Source organism: Peromyscus maniculatus, chromosome 23, assembly GCF_049852395.1.
Source record: "Peromyscus maniculatus bairdii isolate BWxNUB_F1_BW_parent chromosome 23, HU_Pman_BW_mat_3.1, whole genome shotgun sequence".
NCBI classification, from domain to species: Eukaryota; Metazoa; Chordata; class Mammalia; order Rodentia; family Cricetidae; genus Peromyscus; species Peromyscus maniculatus.
The window spans coordinates 36,666,255-36,679,269 of record NC_134874.1 but is presented as its reverse complement, the minus strand read 5'-3'; the positions used below and the strand labels follow the sequence as shown (position 1 = coordinate 36,679,269).

Here is a 13,015-nt window from a genome sequence, read left to right as displayed (position 1 = left end):
TCCATATGAAGTGAGTATTGTTATTTCCAAGTCTGTGAAGACTTGTGTTGGGATTTTGATGGGGATTGCATTGAAACTGTAGATTGATTTTGGTACAATTGCCATTTTTACTATGTTAATCCTGCCTATCCATGAGCATGGGAGATCATTCCATTTTCTGATATCTTCTTCAATTTTTTTCTTCAGAGACTTAAAGTTCTTATCATACATGTCCTTTGCTTGTTTAGTTAGAGTTACCCCCAGGTATTTTATATTATTTGTAGCTATTGTAAGGGTGATGTTTCTCTAATTTCTTTCTCAGTCTGTTTATCATTTGTATATTGGAGGGCTACTGATTTTTTGAGTTAATCTTGTATCCTGCCACAATACTGAAGCAGTTTCTCAATTGTAGGAGTTCCCTGGTAGAATTAATGGGGTCACTTATGTATACTATCATGGCATCTACAAATAGTGAAAATTTGACTTCTTCCTTTCCAATTTCTATCCCTTTGATCTCCATTTGTTGTCTTATTGCTCTAGCTTGAACTTCAAGTACTGTATTGAATAAGTATGGGGAGAGTGGACAGCCTTGTCTTGTTCCTGATTTTAGTGGAATCATTTTGAGTTTCCCTCCATTTAATTTGATGTTGGCTGTCAGCTTGCTGTAAATTGCCTTTATTATGTTTAGGTATGTTCCTTGTATTTTTGATTTCTCTAGAACCTTTTTCATGAAGGTGTTGGATTTTTCAGAGGCCTTTTCAGCATCCAATGAGATGATCATGTGTTTTTTTCTTTCAGTTTGCTTAAATGGTGTATTATATTGACAGATTTTTATATGTTGAACCATTTTTGCACCCCTGGGATAAAGCCTACTTGGTAATGAAGGATAATTTTTTTGATGTGTTCTTGGATTCAGTTTGTCAATATTTTATTGAGTATTTTTGCATCAATGTTCATGAAGGAGATTGGTCTGTAATTCTCTTTCTTTGTTACATCTTTGTGTGGTTTGGGTATCAGAGCAACTATAGCCTCATAAGAAGTGTTTGGTAATGTTCCTTCTTTTTCTATTGTGTGGAACCATTTGTAGAGTATTGGAATTAGCTCATCTTTGAAAATCTGGTAAAATTCTGCACTGAAAGCATCTGGTCTTGGGCTTCCCTTTGTTGTGAGATTTTTAATGTCTGTTTCTATTTCCTTAGGGGTTATTGGTCTATTTAAATAGTTTATCTGGCCTTGATTTAACTTTGGTATGGGGTACCTATCCAGAAAATTGTCCATTTTTTTTGATTATCCAATTTTGTGGAGTATAGGTTTTTAAAATATAACCTGAGATTTTCTGGATTTCCTCATTGTCTGTTGTTATATCTCCTTTTTCATTTCTGATTTTGTTAATTTGGATGTTCTCTATCTCTGCCTTGTAGTTAAGTTGGTTAAGGGTTTGTCTATCTTGTTGATTTTCTCAAAGAACCAACTCTTTTTTCATTGATTCTTTGTATTGTTCTCTTTGTTTCTATTTTATTGATTTCAGCCCTTAATTTGATTATTTCCTGGCATCTATTCCTCCTGGGTGAGTTTGCTTCTTTTTTTTCTGGAGCTTTCAGGTATGCTGTTAATTCACTAGTGTGTGATTTTTGTATCTTCTCTACGTGGGCATTTAGTGCTATGAATTTTCCTCTTAGCACTGCTTTCATAGTGCATCATAAGTTTGGATATGTTGTAATTTCATTTTCATTGAATTCTAGGAAATCTTTAATTTCTTATTTTCTTCCTTGACCAATTGGTCCCATCAGTGCTTATAGATTTTGTGTCTCAGGGAGCAGCTCTTAGTCCAATCAGTGTGGGCAGCCTCTGCCTCAGGGAGCAATTTCAGTCTCTGAGGGAGGGTGGGGTTTGTGGGAGGTGTGGCTTGAGGGTTACAGGATCTGATGGGGAATGGTAGTAGTCAGATCTGTCTGCAGGAGACCTGCCTACTGGCCTGAAACTGGGACTGCAATGGGTGGTGGTGTTGGGGGCTCAGGATTGGGATCCTAGGCCCAAAGCCTTCAGGCTGGGAAGTTTGGCTATGAGGAAAAAGACTCAACTCAGTCCATTCAGTGCTGGCAGGTTCCCCATTCACTCCATTTCCTTTTAACAAACACTTTAGTAACCACACATACTGCTGCTCCCCAGATGTGGAAATCCCCATGTCCTTATCCCATACTGGAGTATTGTCTCTTCTGCACAAACTTTACCTCCAGTCCTGGAGTGCTGGATCACTCTCATCTCTGAGCCCACAATGTTGGTTGCCAAATGTCTGGTGTTTCCTGTTGTACTGGATGTTCAAGAAGGAAAGACCCTCCAGAATTTAATTTTAGACTCTTTGCACGCATGAAGGAACAGTTTCTGTGAACTGAACCTCGAATCTCTGTTCAGAAGCTTACTTACTGAGCATACACAAAATTTGTGTTTGGGATACAATGAGTTCTTCACACCAAAGTCTATTCTAGATGTTCTCTGAAGGAAGTCATCACAGCTCTGCCACTTCAATCCTCACTGTGCACTATTTGCAGTACCCAATAATCCAAGACCTCCAAGCATGGATAGTCTTGTGACTAAAGTCATGAAATGGAAGAAAAACCTCTTCAGAAAAACAACTCTATAAAAAATAGAAAACAGTCACTGTTCTCTACTATGATTTCTTCAAGGTCTAGATATCATCAACAAACAACTAATACATTCTGCCATTACCCAAAATAGAGTGAGAAGCAACTTTTTCATTCTTATGTTTACCCTGGATACAACGACTCTACCAGATATCCACTACAAACTGTTTTGTCTTTAAGTGACTCCTAGTGTCCTGATTGACATTACCTATCACTTTACAAAGACTCCACTGGATCTGTGGTCAGACTCCCTAAGTTAGACCTCCTGTGACAATATGTTGTATAACCAGAGTGAGGGTCACATAACATGAGAATCAAGGTCTGGATTTTGGGTTCTGGCTTCAGCAGCTGGCTTGGGTAAATCAACTGTTTCCCCACACAGGTTGTTCGATGGTCACATACCTGTGTTAGCTATCACGGACACAGAGATGATAAAGAATGTACTAGTGAAGGAATGCTATTCTGTCTTCACAAACAGACGGGTAGGTAACTTTGTTTATTAATATAAAATATAACGATTTGTATTTGTTATTTGGATCTATGTGTATATATGTGTGTCTATATGAGTGAATACCATAAGTGTGTAGGTTCTTGTGAAGGTCAGAAGAGTGTGTGGTTGTTCCAGACAGTTGTGAGTGGCCTGACATGGGTGCTGGGAAGTGAACCTGGCTCATCCAGAAGAGCAGCAAGTGCCCTTAATTGTTGAACCATCTCTCCAGTCTCTCCCTTTTGCTAATGCAAAGCTTTATATTTTACTTATTCAATTAATTTTGTTTGGATGGTTTGTTTATTTAGAGTATACACTCTGTAGACCAGGTTTAACTCAGAGATGTGCCTACCTCTACCTGTCTATGCCTCCCAAATTCTAGGATTAAAGGCATGTGCCACCCCCTCCCCCCACCAGCTCTACTGGATATTTGTTTTTATTTTTTATTATTAATTTTGGGTTTTTCAAGACAGAGTTTCTCGTGTGTCCTGGCTGTACTAGAACTCACTCAGTGGACGAGGTTGTCCTTGAAATCACAGATATCTACCTGCCTCTGCCTCCTGAATGCTGGGATTAAGGGTATCCACTGCAACCTCGTGGCTACTTACTGAATTTTTAAAAAGTGAAATAAATATAGATTCACAGTGGCTACCACAATAATATACAAGTGGAGTCTGGGCATTCATTTTGCTAATAGGAATTGCAAATATACCAAATTATTGTAGTCTAGTTGCAGATAAACACTGTTGTCATCTAGATTGTGTTTGTATTTCCTGTCTCACAGAATCTTTCTCATGTATGTGTGGTGAAGTACTTAACCACAGGTCTAGATTTGTGTGGTGACAAACACTGAGAATACAGAGCTGCTCCTTGCTCAGGCAATTCCTTCTTGCCTGCCCATTAGCTACCATTTTCGGCCTGTTGTCTTACTTTACCTTGTATATCCAATTTCCTTCTCCATGGATTGTGGAGTCAGTGTCAAGTCTGATGACTATTTACCTGGTCCTTCTGTGTATGTTTGCTTGAATACAAATTATACACTTTTGAGATTTGCTCTTAAACCTATGGCTTTATTTATGTTAATTTTGTGTAAGGTTCAGTGTTTTCTGTCTTTTTTAAGCCATCCCTATTCCACTGACCTATCTGGGAAAACATATTAGTTCTCTCTTTCTACCCTGTGGGTCCTGGGGATTGAACTCAGCTTGATAGACTTGGCAGCAAGCCGCTTTACCTGCTAGCCATTTCTCTGGCCCTCATTCAGCCTTGGGTCATTTGGTGAAGTTGACTGAAGGCCGAGTTTGCAGCTGCCCTTCATCAAGTGGAAGCCATTTCCATTTCTTCCTGTTGTGCTGAGCACTGTCACATAAGGGCGTGTTGGGAGACTCCACAGCAGTATAAATTATACGTATGGAAGGTGGAAGGAAGTTCCCACCAGGGAAATAGAATTATGTTTTCCCTTTTATCACTGAATAAAGAATGAAGGAAAATGGATTCCTACAGTAATATTCCTAAACAAGCAAACAGCTCCTGAACAAAACAAACCAGGACTAGAGAGGTGGCTTAGTGTCTGAAAGCTCTGGAAAAGGATGTGGGGTTGGTTACCTACATCAATATCCAGCGGCTCAAAACCACCTGTAACTCCACCTTTAGGAGATCCAACTCTCTCCTCTGAATACACTGAGCACACGTGTATATGTTCATACACACATATACACACACATACATACATACGTACATAATACATACATACATGCATACATACATACAATAAATCTTAAAAAAAAACCCAAGGATCAAATCCTTGAACTTTCTCAGGGATAGGGAGATGGCTCAGGAGTAAAGGACCTGAGTTTGGATCCCCAGAATCTATATAAAAGCTGGGCATAGCAGCATGCATGTGTTACTTCAGAGCTCTGTTTGGAAATTAGGTAGATCCTAGGGGCTTTCTGGCTAGCTTTTTAGCCAAATCAAGGCCTACTAGATTCAGTGAAAGACTCTGTCTCAAAAAATGTAGTAGAGAGTTATAGAGGAAGATGCCAGACCTCTGCTCTCCAACTGAGCAAGCACAAAGTCACTGTAGTCTAAACACACACACACACACACACACACACACACTCTCTCTCTCTCTCTCTCTCTCTCTCTCTCTCTCACACACACACACACACACACACACGTGCACACACGCACGCACACACAAACATGTACACACACCCCATATGAAGACATATATTTTCACATTGCTAATGTTGTCAATACAGAGCTGCAGAACTTGTTTGTTGCAAAGATAACTTTCTATCTGTCTACAAGCTTTTGCCATCTGTATAGTTCTGGAGAATCTGGTATATCTTGTTCCCATCTTCTCCTCAATCCTGGAACTAATTTTCCAATAACAGAGAGATTTACATTTAGAAGGATCCTGGAATATAAAGGTTTGAAAACTCAATAAGCCATCCAGTGAGCACCTGAATTATTATTATGGATTGTGAGGAAATTCTAACTATTTTTGCATCTGGCATGAGGGCTGATCCATAGTAAACAGTCAGTAACTAACTGTTATACACTGATATCAACTTAGCACTTTTGCAACCATGGAAAATTCTGGACTTACAGAAAACCAAATTTGTAATTTTTGAACTCTAGGATTTTGGCCCCATGGGGATTATGAGAAAAGCTGTCACCATGTCTAAGGATGAAGAGTGGAAGAGAATTCGAGCCTTACTGTCTCCCGCCTTCACCAGTGGAAAACTCAAAGAGGTGACTGGAAGGACTTCTAGGTGAAACGTTTGTGTGACTTGAGTCCCCACACTTAACTATGGATTCCTTTATGTTTTGTGCTTAGATGTTCCCCATCATTGAACAGTATGGAGATATTTTGGTAAAATACTTGAGAAGAGAGGCAGAGAAAGGCAAGCCTATCACCATAAAAGAGTAAGTAGTGATCCATGTACTGCGGTTCTGGGAGAGAAGGGGCAACTGGGGCAGAAGGGTCATCATCTGTGTGTCCCACATGGTCCAGCTGCTCCTTCTTCCCTTTAGACACTAGATGACAAAATATTCAGTTGCAAAAAACATGGTCGTACCAAGGTCACGAGGTAGGGGGAGGGTAGGAGGGGAAGATGCTTGGTTAGTACTGAGGTGATTTCACCTGTCCTGCCCAAGAATATGAAATTTTCAGGCTTCTTGGTGCATGTGTTAAATTCCCATGTCTCTCTCCTCAGAGTGTTTGGGGCCTACGGCATGGATGTGATCACAAGCACATCATTTGGTGTGAATGTTGATTCCCTCAACAACCCAAAGGACCCTTTTGTGGAAAATGCCAGGAAGCTCATAAGATTTGATCTTTTTAACCCATTATTCATGTCAGTAGGTATGTATGATGGTTCTTCTGCCTTTTGACACACTGCTCTTGTCTGTGGCCATGTTAGTCAGGTCTGCCTTTCTCTTCCACACTTACCAAAACTAACAGCTCTACTGGTATATAATTCACCCCCTTAAAGGCACAATCTAATATTTTTAGTGAATTCAAATGTATGTAGACCCTTACTTCTGTTTTAGAACTTCATTTTTCTTTTAGACTGTGTTTTTATAGCTGGCCTGAGAGTTGATGTGTAGACCAGTCTGGCCTTGAACTCACAGTGATCCTCCTACCCCTGCCTCTGCATACAATCTGTCTTGATTATACCTACCCCTAACTCTCACCTCTCTCTTCCCTCAGACACCCCAACACATCTTTCTCCCAATTTATGTACCTTTCCAGTAAGTCCAATCAGTGCTGCATGCCAGGATGCTGATCAATATTATTGGCGTGATCTCATGCAGGTGGTCAGTTCGTGAGTGGGCCATGCCATGTCCAGGATATGGCATCTTCCACCACCCCTCCATGGCTCTTACTTTATTCCCACACCCTCTTTTATGATGTTCCTTGAGCCTTGAGCAATGGGGGTGTTGGTGTAGATTCTGCATCTAGGGCTCAGTACTCAACAGTCGTTTATTCTCTGCACTTAGATCACTTAGGACTCTGCGTTGACTGATGGTCCACACGGCCCATTACCAATGTCAACTGCAGAGTACTTAGTTCTAGCCATGTTGCACATTTGCACCATCATCCTTCTAGCAGCCTTGACCTATGTAGCCACCAATTCACTTTCTGTATATTTACATATTCTGGGTATTTCACATCAATGGGTTCATAGACTATGTGGTTTCTGTGACAGGTCTCTGTCATTTAGCACACTATTAAAGGAAGCAAGTGTCACTGTCTCCTGTGTCTATGACAAAGAAATATTCCACATACATTGATGTACCTTGAAGTTAGTTTTATGTTTGCTATGAATGTTGCTGCTGTGAGCATTTGCATACAAGGTTATATTCAATTTTTTTTGATGTTTTGGAGGAACACATTCAGAGTCATTGTTGCTGAGTCAAGAAGTTACCCTATTTTTAACATATTAAACAACTGAGCATATGTTTTCCAAAGTAGCTGGAGTGTTTTCTATGTCTTCTAGAACTGTAGGAGAGTTCCAGGCTCTCCATGCTCTGCAATGCTTTTCTCTCCCATGACTTTGATCATTGCCACTTAGTGGATATGCTGTGAGTTGGACCTGTGGTTTTGATCAGCTTTTCCTTAGTCCTAATACAATGAAAAAACAAAGTTAGATGTTTCAATATCTGCTTTTTTATCATCTCTCTTACATAGCTGAATTTCTTCAACATTTTTGAAAGAGTCATTTTTTTTTTATTTTATGTGTATGAGTGTTTTACCTGGACATATGCATACCACTTGCATGAATCGCCTGCAGAGGCTGTAAGAGAGCACTGAATCCCCTGGAACTGGCGTTACAGATGGTTAAGAACAGCCATGTGCATGCTGGAAATCATACCTCTGTCCTCTGAAACAGCAACTAGTACTAAGGGCTGAGCTATCTCTCCAGACCCTGTAGTATTTTTTTGAGTATGTGCTGAGTCCAGTTAGCAATGGTGCTTCATTTAGAGTTTTAATACTTTCTCTATCAATTACATATTCACAGTGTACAGAAAGATTATCCCACAACATAAGCCTGCCTGTGCCTTTTCTCTACATGATCTTGGTGTATCTTCATTTCATACTCTCTCTCATGCATTTTCTATTCTTTTGCCACTTGGAGGAGATCCACAAATCTCATGTATGCTAGGCAAGCACTGCACCCTGAAATTACATCTCAACAAATGTTCCAGTATACTCTGGGGTTCTTTGACCTATTAGTTATTTAATAAGAGTATATTGATTAATTTGCACATAGCTTTGAATTTCCAAATACCGTTTCTGGTGCTAGTTTTGTTTGTATCATTCCAGTTGAAAAACAAATGATATCTTGGCTGTTCTTTCTTTATTGCTTATTTATTTATTAGTTTAAAATTTTATTTATTTCTTTAGTTGTGTATGGGAATGTGTGTGTGCAGGAACACCTGCTTTGGGGTTTGTGTGGCATGGGGAGATCAGAGGACTGCTTACAGTAGTTGGTTCTCTCCTTCCACAATGTGGGATGTGGGGATCAAATTCAGGTTGTTAGGCTTTAGTTGTTTTACCATGTCATGACCCTGTCTATAGTTTTTGGATCCACACAAACTACAGGAGCAGAGTTAAATCCAAGAGTCAGGGGTGTTTCTTTGGCTACTCCAAAGTACAGAAGGAGCATTATGGTGGTGACCCAGTGTGAGCAAGGCCACAGAGAAAATGGCTTCTGGTGGAGACTTGGTGACTTATTGTTTAGATTGCTTCATGATTTCTCTAAATGAAACTTGCATTTCCACTAAAACTTGCTTTTCATTCTTTTTTGTTTATTAAGAATTTTTTTCATTCTTTTTACACACCAATCAAAGGTTTCCCTCTTCACTCCTCCATCCCCCCATCTTTTCCCTCCCATCCTACCACATGGGGAGGCACATCCAGTAGAGGCAAGTCTAAGCCCTGTCCCCTGCCTCAAGGCTGCACGAGGTGTCCCATCAGAGGTAGTGGTCTCCAAAGGCCTGCTCATGCACCAGGGATGGATTCTGATCCTGCCTCACGGGGACCCTCCAAGCAGATCAAGCTACACAACTGTCTCACCATGCAAAGGATCTAGTCTAGTCCCATGCAGGATGCACAGCCACTGACCCAACTGTCATGAGTTCCCATTAGTTTAGTTTGGTCATCTCTGCAGGTTACCCCATCAAAATCCTGATGCACTTGCTCATAGAATTCCTCTTCTCTCTCTTTGACTGGGTTCCTGGATCTCTGCTTGGTGTTTGGCTGTGAATCTCTGCATCTGCTTCCACCAGGCATTGGAGAAATGCTCTGTGATGACAGTTAGGGTATTCACCAGTCTGATCACTGGGGTAAGCCAGTTCAATTCAGGCACCTTCTCCACTATTTTTTAGTAGTCCAAGCTGAGATCATCCTTGGGGATTCCTGGCAACTTCCCTAGCACTGGGTTTCTCCCTATCCCCATGATACCTCCCTCTATCATGGTATCTCTCTCATTGCTTTCCCACTCCATCCCTGTTCCAGCTCAATCATCCCATTCCCTTATGTTCTCATCCCCTATCCCCTATCCTCTAATTCCCACCCCTCATCCCCAGTTTACTCATAGATATCTTAACTATTTCTCCTTCCCAGGGCAATCCACATGTCCCTCTTTGGGTCTTCCTTGTTATCTAGCTTCTCTGGAGCTGTGGGTTGTAGTCTGGTTATTTTTTGCTTTACATCTAGTATCCACCTACGAGTGAGTACATTCCATGTTTGTCTTTCTGAGTCTGGGTTACCTCACTCAGGATGATATTTTCTAGTTTATGGTGATATTTTATTTGTACTGAAATATGATTTTAATTGTATATTAATAAATAAAGTTGCCTTGGGGTCAGAGCTATTAGAGCCATAGCAAGAGCGTGGTGGTTAGAAGAGCTAGGTAGATTTCTGTGTGTTCAGGGATACAGCCAGTATTGGAGACATACGCCTTTAAGACCTGGAGGGCGGTACTTACAGGCAGTGATGAGGCAGTCATGTGGTTGGGTTTACAACCAATGAGAAGGCAGAACAGAAAGACTATTTAAAGACAGACAAACAGGAAGAAACTCTCTCTCAGGGAAGCTAGGAGCACTGCAGGAGGTAAGATTTTAGCTCTGAGCTCTGACCTCTCTGTTTTCTCTTTTACATTGGCTCTATGTTTCTCATTTTAATAAGACGATTGGTTACATCTACACTAGTTCCATCCATTTGCCTGCAAACCTTATGACGTCATTGTTTTTCTCTGCTGAGTAGTACTCCATTGTGTATGTGTACCACATTTTCTTAATTCATTCTTCATTTGAGGGACATCTAGGTTGTTTCCAGACAAAAAATGCTGTTATGAACATAGTTGAGCATGTGTCCTTGTGGTATGAATAAGCATTCCTTGGGTATATTCCCAAGAGTGGTATTTCTTTATTGATTTATTCCATTTTTTTGTTTTTTTCTCAGTTTCTTTAAGGAAAATTTTCATTTCCCCTTTAAAGGCCTCTAACATCTTCTCGAAGTTATTTTTAAGGTTGTTTTCTTCTGCTTCTTGAACATTGTGGTGTTCAGGTCTTGCTGTTGTAGGAGAGCTAGGTTCTGGTGATGCCATATTGCTCTTTATGCTGTTGTATGTATTTTTGCACTGACATCTACCCATCTCTTCCTCCAATAGGTGCAAGAGGTGCCTGTGTCTGATCTAGCTGCTATTGGTCCACTCTGTGCTTTCTGTGTCTGTGTCTCAGGGGCCCACTCTGTGTCCAATCTTAGCTCTTGGTCTAATTGGAGCTGGCAGACTCTGTATCTCACAGAGCTGCTCTTGGTCCAATCCATGCTAGCTGATTCTGTGACTCAGGGAGCTGCTCTTGGTCTTATCAGGTCACTTGGTCCAGTCAGAGCTGCTGGATTCTGTGTCTCAGGAAGCCACTGGTGTGACAGGGCAATGGATATTGTGGTAGGGCATGGGTCTTGTAGATTGCAGGGTCCAATGGGGGGTTAGGTGGGGAAGCCTGCCCTGCTGGCCAGCAGCTGGGGCAGAGATGGGTGGGGGTTCCCAGGGACTGGATGTGTCCTAGGGCCTAGGTCCTTGAGGCAGGACTCTTTGTAAAACTTGTTTTTATGTATCCTTTCCAGTACTCTTTCCATTCCTCATCCCAATATATGAGATGTTAAATGTCTCCATATTCTCAAAGGATTCAATAGCATTTTTCAAAAAGTTCATGGACAGAATGAAGGAAAATCACCTGGATTCTAACCAGAAGGTAAAATGTGGTGGTCCCCTGAGAGGTTAGGCTGTGAACATGTGAGCAGTGTGCTGTGGTTGATATATTGTGTATCCTAATAAACTTATCTGGGTGTCAGAGAACAGAACAGGCCAGTATATTAAACATAGAGGTTAGCCAGTGGTAGCACATGCCTTTAACCCTAGCATTCCTGAGGCAAAGATCCATCTGGAACTCTGTGAGTTCAAGGCCACACTGGAAATAGCCAGGCATGGTGACACACACCATTATTCCAAGAACTTGAGATCTCAGGTCTTGCTTTGGAAAGACACATGCCATTAATCTCAGGAAGTGATGGCAGGAAGCAGAAAGGCATATAAGTCTTGAAACTAGGAATGAGAGGCTTCTGTTTTATCAACTTCTCTTTCTGCTTCTAGCACCAAGTGGATTTTCTTCAGCTGATGATGAACACTCGTAACAATTCCAAAGACAAAGAGTCTCATAAAGGTAAACAAGGACTCTCTGGACTATGGACAAGGAAGCTCTCAGAGAGCAGTCAGATCTCTCAGAAAACGTATGGGAAGGCTTTCTATCAGAAGAATACCTCTGTGGAGTTGATGAAAAGATGACATGGCTATTGTCTCCAGGGAATTTTCTAGAAGCACAGGGGCACACGTGTGTTCCAAACATGAAAGTTAGCCACAATGGAATCTTCAGTGGTCTCTGTGTGTTCCCTAGGTCTTTCCCAGCACACTGACTAGGAACTCTGCCTAGACATCTGACTCCAAACATCCAGTCAGGAGGAATGTACCCAAATGGTGCTGGTGTTTTCTTGCAGCCCCTGATGTACATGTGTTCTCTACCTTAATCTGTGCTAAAGATTTACTTTTCTTTGTGTATTGAATAAGTGACATCTGAGGAAAGTCTCTTTGTTCAAACACACTGGTTCTTTTGATTTTTTTTACACACAAAAATCACTTATAGATTTTTATCTTCTTCAGGTAGCATATGCATGTATGTGCACATGTATGCACCCCATGCCTGTGTGAATGCCAGAGGAAGGCACCAAGTGTCTTCCTCAACCACTCTCTGCCCTATTTCCTCCACACAGTGTCTCTTATTAGACCTGGAGGTGGTTGACAGTCAGAAGGTCCCTGTAATCCACAGAGTTAGTGTTACAGGTGTGTGTTAGCACACTTGCCTTTTTACATGTTGACTGAGGATTCAAACTCAGGTCTTCATTCTTATGCAACATATGTTCTTATCCATTGAGATATCTCTAGAGCCTCACAGCTATGATCATATTTTAATTTAAAACCATTATTACTATCACAGTTGCTAATTTTCAGACTTTAATCTACATGTGTTCCTCAGTAGCTAATGTAAAGGGATTCTTCCATTCTTATATATTTGCTTATTTCTAGTACATACAATTGCTTTTATATAACAATATGATCTTCTAGGTCCCCAAATTTGCTTTTTAAAGTCATCATATATTTTATGTTTCAAATTTTCTCCAGTTTGTCTGCTTGAAATCCTTTCATGTATTCAGCTAACTTCAAATACTTGTATACCTCCTCAACCTTGTGGGTTGGATCTCATGTAGCCCAGGCTGACCTCACATTCATGGAGTATCTAAGAATTACCTTTTAACATCTGTGCTACCATGCCTAGTTTA

At 40.8% G+C, this 13,015-nt stretch overlaps 1 protein-coding gene and 1 pseudogene across 2 annotated transcripts in view; one reads left to right on the top strand and one right to left on the bottom strand.

Moving 5' to 3' along the window:
- The window catches only part of LOC102916524 (cytochrome P450 3A11-like), a 229,252-nt gene that overhangs the window by 108,108 nt on the left and 108,129 nt on the right, over positions 1 to 13,015 (bottom strand). The gene's annotated exons all lie outside the window — the stretch shown is intronic.
- The window catches only part of LOC102924003 (cytochrome P450 3A31-like), a 40,572-nt pseudogene that overhangs the window by 20,906 nt on the left and 6,651 nt on the right, over positions 1 to 13,015 (top strand). The window contains exons 4-9 of the transcript XR_013047577.1: positions 3,004 to 3,103; positions 5,749 to 5,862; positions 5,948 to 6,036; positions 6,327 to 6,475; positions 11,249 to 11,376; positions 11,775 to 11,844. The product of XR_013047577.1 is annotated as a cytochrome P450 3A31-like (transcript). The remainder of the gene's footprint in view (positions 1 to 3,003; positions 3,104 to 5,748; positions 5,863 to 5,947; positions 6,037 to 6,326; positions 6,476 to 11,248; positions 11,377 to 11,774; positions 11,845 to 13,015) is intronic.